Raw genomic sequence first — 16,116 nt, forward strand, 5'->3', positions numbered from 1 at the left:
TAGGTGCATGAGGGAATTGAGCAGCTATTTTTTTAAGAACTTTATAGATTGTTGCAGTATCTGACAGAGAATCTCTGGATGTCTAAGCATCTTCTAGTTACTGCCTGGATGGTCCTCTGATCTAACAAGACTGGTTTAATGGCTTTTTCTATAAGCTCCCAAGATTCCCTCAATTTCCCCAAAGTGTTGTCATTAATGTCTGCTTATTGCACTGTCTCCCCTACTCATTTTATAAGATCTAGGATGGCAGGAATCACGTTCATCTCAAGTATCCCTGATGCTTAGCACAGTGCTTGGCAGGCACATTGAGATACACTTATCAATGCAGGGAGTGAATGACTTTTGGCCCTGCTGAGACTCATCCACCTGCATCCAAACTATCCAAGAAGAACCCCAAAAGGTGGGCTCAGACTGCGCCCATAACCCACCCCAGCATGGCAGTTTCTGTGCCTTTGTCATCTTCTTGCCCCACAGGCTGCTTCATGGTATTTCCAGCCTCACCAAAAGCAGGTGAGTATGAAGGAACTGGTCCAGGAATTCTGAAAAGGTCCAAGTACAAGAGGCCAAAGTTGTCCACTCTTGCCCAAGTCCTGTGCCCTCCCCGAGACTGTGGTCGCTGCCCTTGTTGGTCAGCAGCACCAAGGTAGCCCTGGGCCGATCAGCTGGTAGCTGTAGGCCTGCTGTCCTGGGAGAATCAATTTTAGTAAGTAGTCTGAAGAGGGGACTGATGGACCGGAGAAGTTCCACGGAGCAGAGGAAGGACACACGAGATTCACACCAACATTTCTGTCACCTTGGAAATATCACACCTTTCAGAGTCTGTCTCCTTCACCTGTGAGATAAGGGTGTTAATAATACCTACCTTATAGGGGCTGTCGTGGGGATTAGCTTATATTCTTTATAACCATGAAGCCTTGTACGAATGTCAGTTATTAATTACTGTGAGTTAGCTGACTTAGGCGAGTCTGGATTCTCTGCCCACACGGTGTGACAAGGCCCCCACCCCACATGTCCATGCTGCTCTTTGCTCCTTTAGCCACAAGAATGGAAACAGGCCTCCCTTTGATGTCTGCTTTGACTCCACCTCGTCTCAACAAGCAAACGGCCCCAAGGACACTCTCAGACTCTCAGGGCTCCCGCCCCTGCTTCCTCGCCCTCCTCCCTAGGCTGACAGGCACCAGGGTGCCTTTATAGGGCCAACGCAGTGAGCCCTGGAGTTCCACTTATAGAGGGATGAGCAGAGCCCCGTGAGAGTTATGTTGTTTATCTCATTAGAACAGGAGGTACATAACTCAAAGCCCGTGTGTGTGGTAGATGGAGGAGGGAGGGCGAGGAGGGAGGAGGAGGAGGGAGGAGGAGGAGGGAGGAGGAGGAGGGAATCAGAGCTGCAGCTGGCGAAATTAAGCTGAAGGAGTGAGCCTGGGGCCGGGGGGTATGGAGGAGAGGGAGAGGGAGGCGAGAGACAAGAGGTGGGACCAGTCCTCCCTGGGAACCAAGGTCGCAGCTACCCCTCCATCACATACCCCACCAAGCAAACTGCTTTTCTGTTACTCTGAGCTGCAACTCCAGTTACAATACACCCTCATGTGCAAGCACAGGCATCACACACACACACATCCACACGGAACTGACGCGCTTATTGGGAGGAGGACTGACTTCATAGAAAAATTCAGCAGGATGGGCTCGATGTCTGTATGGTCAGCAAACTCCAGACAAATCGCTTGTTACCAGCATTGCCCAAGTTCGGCAGGTGGACCCTGAGTGGTATGAGCATCTTCGACAGACATGGCATGAGCTATTAAGAATTCAGAAGATGAAATGGGATAGAAAAGAGAAGGAAGGATGACATAGGATAGGAACAGGGTTTGAAAAGAAGAAAAGAACTAGAGGAACTTCCTCTTCCCCTAACCAGAGAGGAGCAGTGGCAGTTGAAGCCCACCCGGGGAAGGGCTCTCCCTGCAGCATCTCAGAGAGGTGCCATTGAATCCTCCCTGCAATGGAAAACTCATTACTTCACAAGACAGACTTCCCCACTGTTGGCCAATCCTTATAATGCTAAAGAGTTTCATCCTATCCTTATTTTGAATCAAAATCTACCCTCCTGTAACTTATGCTGATGTGTCCACCTTCTGTCCCAAGAGTGGACAGGTATCTTCTGCATCCCAACCATCCATCCCATCCATCGGGTTTGAAGTAGAGCCAACTGAGAGGCCAAGGAACTAGAGGGAAATGGGAGGTGGGAGGAAAGAGGCAGTGACTACACCATGAACCAGGGGTTCTTCACTAGGACTGGGCATCAGCAGTTCTGGAATAGGGCAGATCTATGGGCTCTAGCCCAATCCTACTGAACCAGAAATACAGTCATGCACTGGTCAACAATGAACCACATACATGACAGTGGTCCCATAAGATTAGTACCATATAGTCTAGGTGTGTAGAGGCTATTCCATCTAGGATTGTGTAAGTACACTCCGTGATGTTCACATAACAATGAAATCACCTAACAACACATTTCTCAGAACGTATCCCCTCGTTAAGCAAAGCATGACTGTATCAGAGATTCACCAAGGCAGTTATAGTTTGAAAAACTCCCACATAAGGAACTTTGCACTAGATTAAACCTCACTCATATTTATACCCCCAGGGTCTAGCACATAATAGGTGCTCCGTTAATGTCTGTGGTTGAAAATGCCAATTTGGACGAACTGTACAGAGCTGGAGGAATGAGTAATAAGCCATGAGGTAGGGCTTGAGGAGTGGGGAAGGTGTATTTCACAAGCACTTATACCCATGTCATTTCCTGGCACTCTGTCCTCCCTTCTTCTCTTGGCTTATTTAAGAGCTGACCTGACTTCATGGACCACTTTCTTCAGTGAAGCCTTCCTGAACCATCCCAGATCACAGTGCCTTTTCTCTTCCCTGAAAGTCTGGAGTCCTGGCTACATAGCACCATAGCCCAGCATGCAGTGTGGCTCTCTATCTGGCTCAACAACCAGCCCCTTCCTGCCTCCCCTCCCATTCTTCCCCACGAGCTTCTCTCTAAGATTCAATTCCAGTGCCCTATGTGCTAAGACTGCGCTGGTAAGGTAGACCTCAGATCCAGAATGCTGCCTGCCTCTTCTGGCCCAGGGGTTCCCAAGCTCTCACTGGTCCCATCACACTCAAAAGCTGACCCAGTAACAATAGCTAACATTTACTGGGCTCTTACTCCGTCCTAGGCTAGCACCTCACACTCACTGTTATCTCATCATGACTACAACCCTATGAGACATTTAAAGGACAAGGACAGTGAGGCTAATGGTGATTAAGTAATGGCGCAGGGTCATACAGTCCATAAGGGTAGTCTAGTCCACAGCCCACACTCAAAACCTCTCCACTATCCTATCTAACCCCCCACCGAGCCAGCCCATTGCTGGTCCTCACACAGCAGGCTTGAAACCCAGGATATTACCCTTGAGAAAGCAGCTCCTCACACCAAAGGTATTAGGAAAAGAGCCCCAGACCACCCACTCACTCCCCATCAAGACAATTGTTGTGGAATTTATTTTTCCTTTCCTATCACATCACCAACTAAAATTGCTCATGGAGAAATGCATCCTGGTAATATGAAAGCATTATAGTAAGGCATATAAAATGTATGGAGAATCAGATGAACCATGAGGACATACTTTCTAAATTCATCAGAAGTTTTTTTTAAGAATAATAGGATTACAATGTGAGAAGGTACCTTAGAAGTTATTGGGTCTGACTCTTATCTGATACAAGAATCACCTCTCCAAAATCTCTGACAAGAGCCTCTACCCCAGCTTCTATTTCAATAATCCTAGTCTTCATCCTTCTACGAAGTTGTCTACTGTGCTGTTGAAATATGCTGCTGTTAGAAAGATGCCTGCCAATCTCACCCACCACTGGTGAGAATGCAAAATTGCACAACCCTATGAAGGAGAATTTCACATTCTAGCAAAGCTGCATATGTATTTGAACTTTGACCCAGCAATTCCATCTTCTAGGACTCTATATCACAGATTCACATGAACAAATAGAAAAATACATATTCATTGTAGCATTTTTAATACTAGACAAAGACTGGAAACAATCCAAAGTCCATCTACAGGAACCTGGTTGAATAAACAATAGTATATCCACACAATGGACTATTATGACGCTGCTGAGAGAGAGAGATAAAGAATGACAGAGAGAGAGAGAGAGAGAGAGAGAAGTATACACTGCAATGGCATATATTGTTAAGTGAAAAAAGCAAGGTGGAGAATAGTGTGCATAACATACTACCATTTATCTAACAAATGGGGATACACACATATATACACATACATAAATACATATGTTGTTTGTTTACATAGGTTTTTTCTAAGTGGAAAGATAGACAACAAACTAAAAAAAACTCACTTACAGAGAGAACCAAAACAAAATAATAACAACATGAAAAAGAAGAGGAAGTTGCCTATAGAAAGAGAAAAGGAACAGGATATGAGGGGAAGAGAGAGAGTTGGACTCTCTCTGAATACACCATGCTTTATAGATTTGACTTTAGAACTGTGTAAATATTTTATATGATTATAAAGTAAAATTAAATTAAAATAAAAAGGAAACATCACGGGGCCGACCTGGGGGTGCAGTGGTTAAGTTTGCACATTCTGCTTCAGCGGCCCAGGGTTTGCTGGTTCAGCTCCCAGGTGCGGACCTACAAACCGCTGATCAAGCCACGCTGTGGCAGGAGGCATCACACGAATAAAGTAGAGGAAGATGGGCATAGATATTAGCTCAAGGCCAGTCTTCCTCAGCAAAAAGAGGAAGATTGGCAGCAGATGTTAGCTCAGAGTTAATATCGCTCAAAAAGAAAAAGAAAAAAAGGAAACATCTAAGGTGAAGTATCAAGGACCAGATTTTACCCTCCCACTTGAAACCTGAAGAGAAGAAAACAAATGAAACAAAAGTTTTCAAGACAGTGGACATCAGGCATTGAAGAACAGTGATAGCGATCTTTGAGACACAGGAAACAAAGACAGTGGGCCCTTAATTGCCCCAGCTCATTGCCCTGAGAGTTTCCAGGTTATAGCAAAGGAAGGAGGAGCACAGGTGGAGCCCAGCAGTTGCACAGGAAAGAACTGTGGAGATCCACAGACAGTCATTTTCATGTATTCAGCTCAGTACTGATCAGTGCATACTTGTGAAGAGACTACTCAACGTTGAGGAAAGAACTACCTGGTAAAAATAGAGGTAACAGTGCCTGGTGTGCACAAGGGGCAGAGAATAGTCTGTTCACACCAGCAAGCGGGGAAAACCCACAATTCATGGAGTACTGGGTAGGGTACAGAGAAGGGTCTTGCCTCACTAAGGGAGAATAATTAGCCTTAGACTAAGCACTGCTCCAGTTCCACTTAACAAATCTTAAAAGCAATACAAGAAAAGATAAGTTTCCAAGTAAATTGAATGTCCCAAAACAAAGCTCCAGAATAGTTATGGGAATAAATATACACAGCACCTAGGAAGGTAAAATTCACAATGCCTAGCATCCAATTCAAAATTACAAGGCATGTAAAGAAGCTGAAAAATATGACCTATTATGAGGGGAAAAAAATCAGTCAGTCGAAACCAACCCAGAACTAACAATGATGTTAGAATTAGCAGCAAGAGCGTTAAAATACTTACTATTTGTAATCTATATGTTCAAAAGTTAAGTAAAAACAGGATATTTGTAAGGACTCAAATCTAACTTCTAGAAATGAAAACCATAATGTGTGAAATAAAAAACATATTGGGTAGGATTAATGTCAGGTTAGACCTTGCAGAAGAAAAGATTAGTACACTTGAAAACACAGCAATTCAGCAAAAAGAGGAGGACTGGCAGTAGTTAGCTCAGGGCTAATCTTCCTCAAAAAAAAAAAAACACAGCAATAGAAACTATCCAGGGCCGGCCCCATGGCTGAGTGGTTAAGTTCGTGTGCTCTGCTGCCCAGTGTTTCATCGGTTTGAATCCTGGGCACAGACATGGCATCTCTCATCAAGCCACACCGAGGCGGCGTCCCACATGCCACAACTAGAAGGACCCACAACTAAGAATATACAACTATGTACCAGCGGGCTATGGGGAGAAAAAGGAAAAAAAAAAATCTTTAAAAGAGAAACTATCCAAAATGAAACCCATGGGGAAAAGAAAATTTTTTTTAAAAAAGAACAGCATAGTGAGCTGCGGGATGACTTCAAACAGCCTCATATATGTATATTTGGAGTCCCCAAAAGGGAGAGGGGGAAGAAAAAAATATTTGTAGGAATAATAGCTGGAAATTTTTCTAAATTGATGAAAACTATAAACTTGCACATCCAAGAAGCTCAACAAAACTAAGCACAAGAAATATGAAGAAAACTATAACGAGGCACATCATAATCAAAATTGCTCAATAACAATGATAAATAGAAAATATTAAAAGCCAGAGAAAGGAGTCATATTATACATAAAGGAACAAAGATAAGGATGATTTCTCATTAGAAACAATGTAAGAAAGAAAATCAGTGGTTCAACATCACTACAGTACTAAAAGAAAAAAAACTTGCTGGGGCTGGCCCGGTGGCACAGCAGTTAACTTCACATGTTCTGCTTCTCGGTGGCCCAGGGTTCACCGGTTCGGATCCCAGGTGCGAACATGGCACCGCTTGGCGAAAGCCATGCTGTGGCAGGCATCCCACATATAAAGTAGAGGAAGATGGGCACGGATGTTAGCTCAGGGCCAGGCTTCCTTAGCAAAAAGAGGAGGACTGGCAGTAGTTAGCTCAGGGCTAATCTTCCTCAAAAAAAAAAAAAAACAAAGAAGAATTAAAAAAAACTTGTTAATCTAGATCCTATACCCAGAAAAAATATCATTAAAAAACTAAGGCAAACTGAAGATATTTTCAGACACACAAAAGTTGAAGAATTAATCAGCCACAGATCCACACTACAAGAAATGTTAAAGGAAGTCTTTTAGACGGAAGGAAAGAGATACTAGATCTAAATATGGATCTACACAAGGAAATGGAAAACATGAGAAATGGTTTAGTACACGAGTAATTGTATAAGATGTTTTTCTTATTTAAAACTCTTTAAAAGATGATTGACTAAACAAAAATAATGAAAAACGTGGTATGAGGTTTATGCCATATGTAAAAATAAAACGTATGACAACAATTGCACAAAGGTCAATAGGGGAAAAATAAAAGTATACTTGCATTTGTTTCCTATTGCTGCTGTAACAAACGGACACAAACTGAGAGGCTTAAAACAACATGAATTGGTTATCTTACAGTTCTAAAAGTCAGAAGTCCAAAATCAGTCTTACTGAGCTAAAGGTATCAGCAGGGTTGCATCCCTTCTGGAGATCGGCAGAATCTATTTCCCTGCCTTTTCTGGCTTCCAGAAGCCACTGCATTCTTTGGCTTGTGGCCCCATCCTCCCCTGCATCACTTCAACCTCTTTTTCTGCTGTCACATCTCCCGCTCTGACTCTGCCTCCCTCTTATAAAGACCCTATGATTACATTGGGCCCATCTGGATGATCTAAGATAGTCTCCCCCATCTCAAGGTCTTTAACTTAATCCCATCAGCAAAGTCCCTTTTGTCATGTAAAGTAGCATAGTCAGAGGTTTCCAAGATTAAGATGTGGACATCTTTGGGGTAGTAGGGCATTATTCTGTTTACCACAATACTATCGTAAAGTTCTTATACTATTCATGAAGTAATATAATATCAATTAAAGGTAAACTGTAATTAGTTAAAGACGCATACTATAAACACTAAGCAATTATTAAAATAACGAAACAAAGAGTTACAGTTAATAAGCCAACAAAGGAGATAAGATAAAATCATAAAAAATTCAATTAATCCAAAAAAGGGAAGAAAAATGAGGGAAAGGGAACAAACAGATGGATAAATAGGAAACAAATAACAAAATGATGAATTTAAACCTAACTATAACAACAATCATATTAAACATAAGTGGTCTAAATACCCCAATTTAAAAAGCACAGATTGTCAGATTACATTTAAAAAGCAAGATGCAACTATAGGCTGTCTACAAAAAGAAAAAAATATTTTAACATAAAGACCTCAATAGGTTAAAAGTAAAAGGATGGAAAAAAGATACACCATGTTGACACTAATCAAAAGAAAGCTGGAATGGCTATGTTACTATCAGAGAAAGTAGATTTCAGAATAAAGAATATTACTAGAAATAAAGAAGGTCATTACACAATGATAAAGGGATCAGTTTTTCAAGAGGACATAACAATCCTAAATGTTTATGTACCTAATAACAGAGCTTCAACATATATGAAGCAAAAATTAATGGAATTGTAAGAAGAAATAGACAAACTCAAAGATATAGTCAGAAATTTCAATACTCTCTCTTGATAATTCATAGAACACATAGAAAAGTCAGTAAGGATGTAGAATATTTCAGTAACAATATCAACCAATTTGATTTAATTGATATTTATAGAACATTCCAACCAACAACAGGAAAATACACATTCTTTTCCAGACCAAAGAGAACATTTATCCAAGATGTTCTGGGGTCATAACACAAGTCTCAGTAAGTTTAAAAGGATTCAAGTCAAACAGAGTATTCTCTAAACATACGGAATTAAATTAGAAATAAATAACAGGCATATCTTTGGAAAATCCCCCCAAATTTCTGGAAGCTAAATAGCACACTTCTAAAAAACCCATGGGTAAAGAAGGAATCAAAAGGGAAATTGGAAAATATTTTGAATTGAATGGAAATGAAAACACAATATCAAACTCTGTGAAATGAGGCTAAAGCAGTATTTATATTTAGTGAGAAATTATATTTTAAAATGCCTATAGCAAAAAAGAAGAAAGATCTCAAAGCAATGACTTCAGTTTCTACATTAAGAAATAAGAAACAGGAAAGCAAACTAAATCAAAAGTAAATAGAAGGGAAAAAAATGAAGATCAGAGCAGAAACTATAAGACAGAAAACAGAAAAAAACAATTTAAAAAAATCTAATATACCATAAGTTATTTCTTTGAGAAGATCAATGAAATTGATAAACCTCTAGTCAGAGTCATCAAGTAAAAATGAAAATTCAAATTATGAATATAAAGAATAAGAGAGGATATATCACCACAGATTCTATATTAAAAGGATAACACAGCAATAGTATGGGCAACTTTGTGCAACTAATTTTGACAACTTCGAGGAAATGGAAGAATTCCATGTACATCACAAACTCCCACGGTTCACTTGAGATGAAATAGATAATCTGATAGCCCCACATCTATTAAAGAAATTAAATTTCTAGTTAAAAACATTCCCACAGGACAGGCTCCGTGGCTGAGTGGTTAAGTTCGTGCGCTCTGCTGTGGCGGCCCAGGGTTTGGATCCTGAGCGCGGACGTGGCACCGCTCGTCAGGCCATGTTGAGGTGGTGTCCCACATCCCACAACTAGAAGGACCTGCAACTAAGATATACAACTGTGTACAGGATGAGTTTGGGGAGATAAAGCAGAAAAAAAAAAAAAAAAAAAGATTGGCAACAGTTGTTAGCCTAGGTGCCAATCTTTATAAAAAACAAAAACAAACAAAAGAAAAACATTCCCACAAAGAAATTGCCAGGCCCAGGTGGATTCACTGATAAGTGCTCAAAACATTTAAGGAAGAAATATCAATTCTATGTAAACTCTTCTAGGAAACTGAAAAGGAAGGAATACTTCCCAATTCATCATATGAAGCATCACCCTGATACCCAAACCAGATAGACACAAGAGAACTGTAGACCAATGTCTCTCATAAACATAGATGTAAAAACTCTAATAAAATGTTTGCAAAGTGAACCTGATGATTTTTAAAAAGAGTAATACATCATGACAAAGTAGGGTTTATCCTAGGAATGCAATGTTAGTTTAGCATTCAAAAATCAATCAATGTAGGGCCAGCCTGGTGGTGTAGTGGTTAAGTTCATGTGCTCTGCTTCAGCAGCCCATGGTTCTCAGGTTAGGACCCCAGGTGCAGACCTACACACTGCTCATCCAGCCATGCTGTGGCAGTGACCCACATACAAAATAAAGGAGGACTGTCACAGATGTTAGCTCAGCAACAGACTTCCTCAAGCAAAAAGAGGAAGATTGACAACAGATGTTGGCTCAGGGCCAATCTTCCTCACACACACACACACACACACACACACAAACTGTCAGTGTAACTCATCATATTAACAAACCACAAAAGAAAAATCACACGATCATCTCAATAAACTTAGAAAAGTCACTTGACAAAATGCAACACCCATTCCTGATTTAAAACTCTCAAACTAGAAATAGGAGCATCCTCAATCTGACAAAGAACAACTACAAAAAACCTACAGCTAACATCATACTTAATAATGAAAGAATGAACACTTTCACCTTAAGATCAGAAACAATACAAGGATATCCACTCTCACTATTTTTACTTACTATTGTACTGAACATCCTAGCCAGTGCAATAGACAAGTAAAGAAATAAAATTGATCCATATTGAAAGGTTTTCTTAATTTACTAACAACGTAATCAACTATGTAGAAATTTCTATGGAATCTATAGAAAGCTACTAGAACTAATAAAGGAGTACAGCAAGGTTTCAGGATACAAGATAAATATACAAAACTAGTTGCATTTCTGTATACTCACAAAGAAAAATCAGAAATTTAAATATTTAAAAATTCATTTACAATAGCATCAAAAATCTTAAGTACTTAGAGATAAATTTGACAAAAAATGTGAAAGACTCGTACACTGAAAACTAAAAATTATTGATGAGAATAATTAAAGACACTAATAAATGGGGAGATATGTTATATTTGTGGGTTGGAAGACTCAATATTGAGAACTATCAATTTTCCCCAAATTGATCTGTAGATTCCACACAACCCCAATCACTATCTCAGCAGATTTTTTATAGAAATTGACAAACTGACTGTAAAATTAATATGGAAGTGCAAAGGACCTAGAATAGCCAAAATAACTGAGAAGAGGAAGGACAAATTTGGAGGGCCAACATTATTTGATTTCAAGATACATAATAAAACTATAATAATCACGACAGTGAGATATTAGTGTAAAGATAGACACATAAATCAATGAAACAGAATTGAGAGTCCAGAAAGAGACCCACATACATGTGGACATCTAAGTTTTGACAAAGGTACAAAGGCAATTCAGTACAGAAAGGCTAGTCTTTTCGACAAATTATACTAGAACAATTAGATATTTATCTGCAAAAAATTAAACTTTAATCCATACCTTGCACCATATTAAAAGATTAGTTCAAAATGGATCATAGACCTAAATATAAGATCTATAATTATAAAACTTTTAGGAAAAAAAAATAAGAGAAAACCTTAACCTGGGTTAAGCAACAGTTTCTTAGATAAAACAACAAAATCATAATTCATAAAATGACAAATTGATAAATTAGACAATCAAAATTTTAAATGTCTGTTGTTTGAGGGATACTGTTAAGATAATGAAAATGCAAGTCACAGACTGGGAGAAAATATTTGCAAAGCATATATCAGATAAAGGTCTTGTACCTAGAATTTATAAAGAACTATCAAAACTTAATAATAAAAAAAGAAGCAACCCAATTTTAAAATGAACAAAACATTTGAACACCTTACCAAAGGAACGTACATGGATGGCAAATAAGCACATACAAACCTGCTCAACATCGTGTGTGTGTGTGTGTGTGTGTGTGTGTGTGTGTGTGTGTATGTGTGTGAGGAAGATTGGCCCTGAGCTAACATCTTTTGCCAATCTTCCTTTTTTGCTTGAGGAAGATTGTCCCTGAGCTAACATCTGTGCCAATCTTCCTCTATTTTTTGTATGTGGGATGCTGCCACAGCATGGCTTGATGAGCGATGTGTAGGTCCACACCTGGGATCCAAACCCGCAAACCCCAGGTCACTGAAGCAGAGCGTGTGAACTTAACCACTATGCCACCAAGCTGGCCCCTCAACATCATTGTCAATTAGGGAAATGTAAATTAAAACCACAAGATACCACTATGTAACTATCAGAATGGATAAAAGTTAAAAAACTGACCACATCAAGTGTTGGTGAGAATATGGAGAAACTGAAACTCTTGTATATTGCTGAAGTGAATGCAAAATTTCAATGTCCATACAAAGACTAGTTTGTATACAATGTTCATAGCAGCTATATCTATAATAGCCAACAACTGGAAACAAATCCAAATATCCTTTAACACATGAATGGATAAACAAACTGTGATATGGCCATACAATGGCATACTACACAGCATAAAAAGGAATGAATTATTTATGCATGCTAGAACATGCATGATCTCAAAATAATTATGTAGAGTAAAAGAAGTCAGACCCCCCCACCCACCCCCAACTGCCACCAAAGAAAAGAGAACACATCACATGATTCTAATACAGAAAGCAAATCAGTGGTTGCCTGTGGGGAGGGAGCGATGAAAGACAAAGGCAGGGGGAAGGGCAGGAGGGAGGGATTACAAAGGACATAAGGACACTTATGGGCATCATGGATATGTTCATTATTTTGATTCTGGTGATGGTATACATGAGTCAAAACTTATCAAACTGTACGTGTTAAATATGTGCACTTTATTGTATGTTGATCATACTTCAATAAAGCTGCTAATTTTTTTTTTTAATGAGAAAGCAAACCAGGGACTTCTGCTTCTGGAAAGATGGAGTAGATATATTTTCCAATATTCCTCCCTCTAAGTACAACTAAAACTCCGAGACATTGCTTGCACAACAAAAATAAGATACCGAAAGGTAAAGAGAACAAGGCAGACCAGCTAGGGACTTTTGAACCCAAGGTACAACAAGGTGGTAATTCCCTGGGTATTCATTTTTTGCTTTATATATCCCAAACTGGGTTCTGGGGAAGCTGATAACCCAGAAACACCAACAAATGTAAGCTAAAAAAAACCTCCAAGAAAATCCTGCAATCTCCAGCCAAAGACCAGGAAAAGGGCAGCCTAGCAGCGCACTCTCAATGTTCTTGCTGGATTGGCATCAGAGAAGGCTGCGTGAGAAGCTGACATCCCATGGTGTCAGTGGAGGCCACCTGGGGACTAATGATGAGGCATCCTTCCTTCTCCCAGCTAGGGTGGTATTGGTGAAGACCTAGGCGGCGGCTGACCTCCCACCCCAACCCAGAAATAAAGAGGTGCTCCCCCCTGCCAGGGTGTCAACAGAGGCTGAGTGGGGAACCTGGACCTCCACACCCATCTGACAGTAACGAGGGGCACACCCCTCCTCCCCACAGTATCAAAGGAGGTCTGTGAAAACAGAAGGTTTAAATAACATGTAGAGTCTCATAACATTATGACCAAAATATCCAGGATTCAATCAAAGTCATTCATACAAAGAACAAGGAAAATCTCAACTTGAATGAGAAAAGACAATGGATACTAACACAGAAATGACACAAATGTTACAATTATCTGACAAGGATTTTAAAGTAGCCATCATAAAAATCTTTCAACAAACAACTATGAACACTTGAAACAAACAAATAAATATAAAGTCTCAGTAAAGAAACATAAGCTATAAAGAAGAACCACATAGACATTTTTGAACTGAAGTGCACATACGCACACACACACTCGCGCAAAACCTCAATGGATGGGCTCAACAGCAGAATGCAGAGTACAGAAGAAAGAAGTAGTGAACTTGAAGACAGAATAATAGAAATCACCCAATCTGTGCAACAGAGAGAAAAGAGACTGTAAAAAAAATGAACAGAGGTGCTGGCCCCGTGGCCGAGTGGTTAAGTTCGCGCGCTCCGCTGCAGGCGGCCCAGTGTTTCGTCGGTTCGAATCCTGGGTGTGGACATGGCACTGCTCATCAGACCACGCTGGGGCGGCGTCCCACATGCCACAACTAGAAGAACCCACAACGAAGAATACACAACTATGTACCGGGGGGCTTTGGGGAGAAAAAGGAAAAAAAAAAAAATGAACAGAGCCTGGGGGAACTGTGGGACTATAAGAAAAGATCTAATATTTGTGTCAGCAGAATCCCAGAAGGAGAGGGGAAAGAGAGCAGGGGTTCAAAATGTATTCCAAAAAATAGCTGAAATTTTCCCAAATTTGGCAAAAGACATAAACCTACAGATTCAAGATGAGTGAATTCCAAAAAGAATAAACTCAAAGAAATCCACATCAAGACATATCAAAATCAATATTTTGAAAACTGAAGACAAAGAAAAAATCTTGAAAGCAGTGAGAGAGAAATGACACCTCACTTATAAATGGAAACAATTTAAATGACAGTATATTTCTCATCACAAACCATGGAGGCCAAAAGGAAGTGGCAAAACATTTTTCAAGTGCTAAAATAAAAGGACTGTCAACCCAGAATTTTATATCCAGCAAAAATATCCTTCAGGAATGAGGGAAAAATCAAGACATTCTCAGATGAAGGGACAGTAAGAGAAGACGTGACCAGTAGACCTACTTTAAAAGAATGGCTAAAGAAAGTGCTCAATCAGAAAGGAATTATAAAAGAAGGAACCTCGGAACATCAGGAGGGAAGAAAGAACAACGAGAAAGTAAGGAAATACAATACAGAATTCTCAAGTTTTTTAAATTATGTTTGATGGTTGAAAGCGAAATTATAATAGTGTCTGATGTGGTTTTCAATGTAGAGGAAGTGTTTAAGACATTATGTTATAAATGGGGAGGGAAAAAGGATTTAAACGATGAAAGGGAGAAGTACATGCAATTATAAATGTGTAGTGCAAGGAAGATCTTTGTGGTATCTTGATTCAGTGGTGGTTCCACAAATCTACACGTGATAAAATGGGACAGAACTACGCACACACATTTTACCAATGTCAATTTTCTGGTTTTGATATTGTATTATAGTCACATCAGATGTATCCATTGGGGGAAATTGGGTGAAAGGTATAGAGAATCTCTCTGTAATGTTTGCAATTTCCTGTAGATCTGTAATTATTTCAAAATTAAAAGTTAACTAAAAGAGACAAAGAAATTATATGAAATTCAAAAAGGAAAGAAAAAGCAATACCTAATAAGTGAAAGCGAAATGAAACAAATAAATCCAAGTATGTTAACTGAGTTAGCAGCACAACCAAACAGAGGAACTATTTCAAGTGACCATAACAGACAGTGATTTGATGCTACATCCTTAATAGGAAATACTCTAAGGACAAAAAGAATTGCAAAAAAAGAAAAAAGTCTTAAGCCATTTTCAGCCATCTTATTGTTGGTAGTCTCATTTTATTCTGAACTGTTGTGTAGGTATTGTGGGATATAGTAAATAAGTAAACATTTTAGCGTCATTAAGAGCCAGGATTTTTTTGGTTTGGGAGAAAAGAGATACAAATTAAGATTGTTGGGGGCTGGCCCCGTGGCCGAGCGGTTAAGTTCCCACACTCCACTTCGGCAGCCTGGGGTTCACAGGTTTGGATTCTGGGCACGGACACACACACTGCTCATCAAGACATGCTGTGGTGGCATCCCACATAGAAGAAATGGAATGACTTACACCTAGGATATACAACTATATACTGGGGCTTCGGGAAGGAAAAAAAAGAAAGAGGAAGATTGGCAACAGATGCTAGCTCAGGGCGAATCTTCCTCACCAAAAAGCGTACCCAAAAAAAGTGCTCTACTGATGGACGTTTAAAAAAGAAAAAAAAAGAATTAAGATTAAGTAAAAACTATGTAAAACTGAACTGAATGGGAAATATCAGTCTAATTTCATAATGTATTTTTTCTTAAAAAGAAAAAAAAAAAGGAATCATATTTCTTAGCTCTGCTCCCTGAAACGTCCTAGAAACAATGACCAACCCAGAAGCAATGAGCGCCACGAGATAGTGGTCTCTAAACGACACTTCCCACAAAAATAAAACAAGGTGTCTTAAAGAAACAGCCGATTCCAGATCTGGGGCAGGAAGTGTACATGATGGGCCGGAAACATTTGTCCTGATAGTAAGATAGCAAGGAAGCTGTCAAAAACTACTGGAGTTGTTTCAAAAGCCCTGGCACTGGCCGAAACCCCTACTGGCCAAAGATGGGACATGTCAAGCATCAATAAAC

General features: G+C 39.7%; 1 protein-coding gene across 4 annotated transcripts in view; it reads right to left on the reverse strand.

Moving 5' to 3' along the window:
* DPF3 (double PHD fingers 3) overlaps positions 1 to 16,116 on the reverse strand; it is a 243,182-nt gene that overhangs the window by 129,082 nt on the left and 97,984 nt on the right. The window lies entirely within an intron of this gene.

Source organism: Equus caballus, chromosome 24, assembly GCF_041296265.1.
Source record: "Equus caballus isolate H_3958 breed thoroughbred chromosome 24, TB-T2T, whole genome shotgun sequence".
NCBI classification, from domain to species: domain Eukaryota; kingdom Metazoa; phylum Chordata; class Mammalia; order Perissodactyla; family Equidae; genus Equus; species Equus caballus.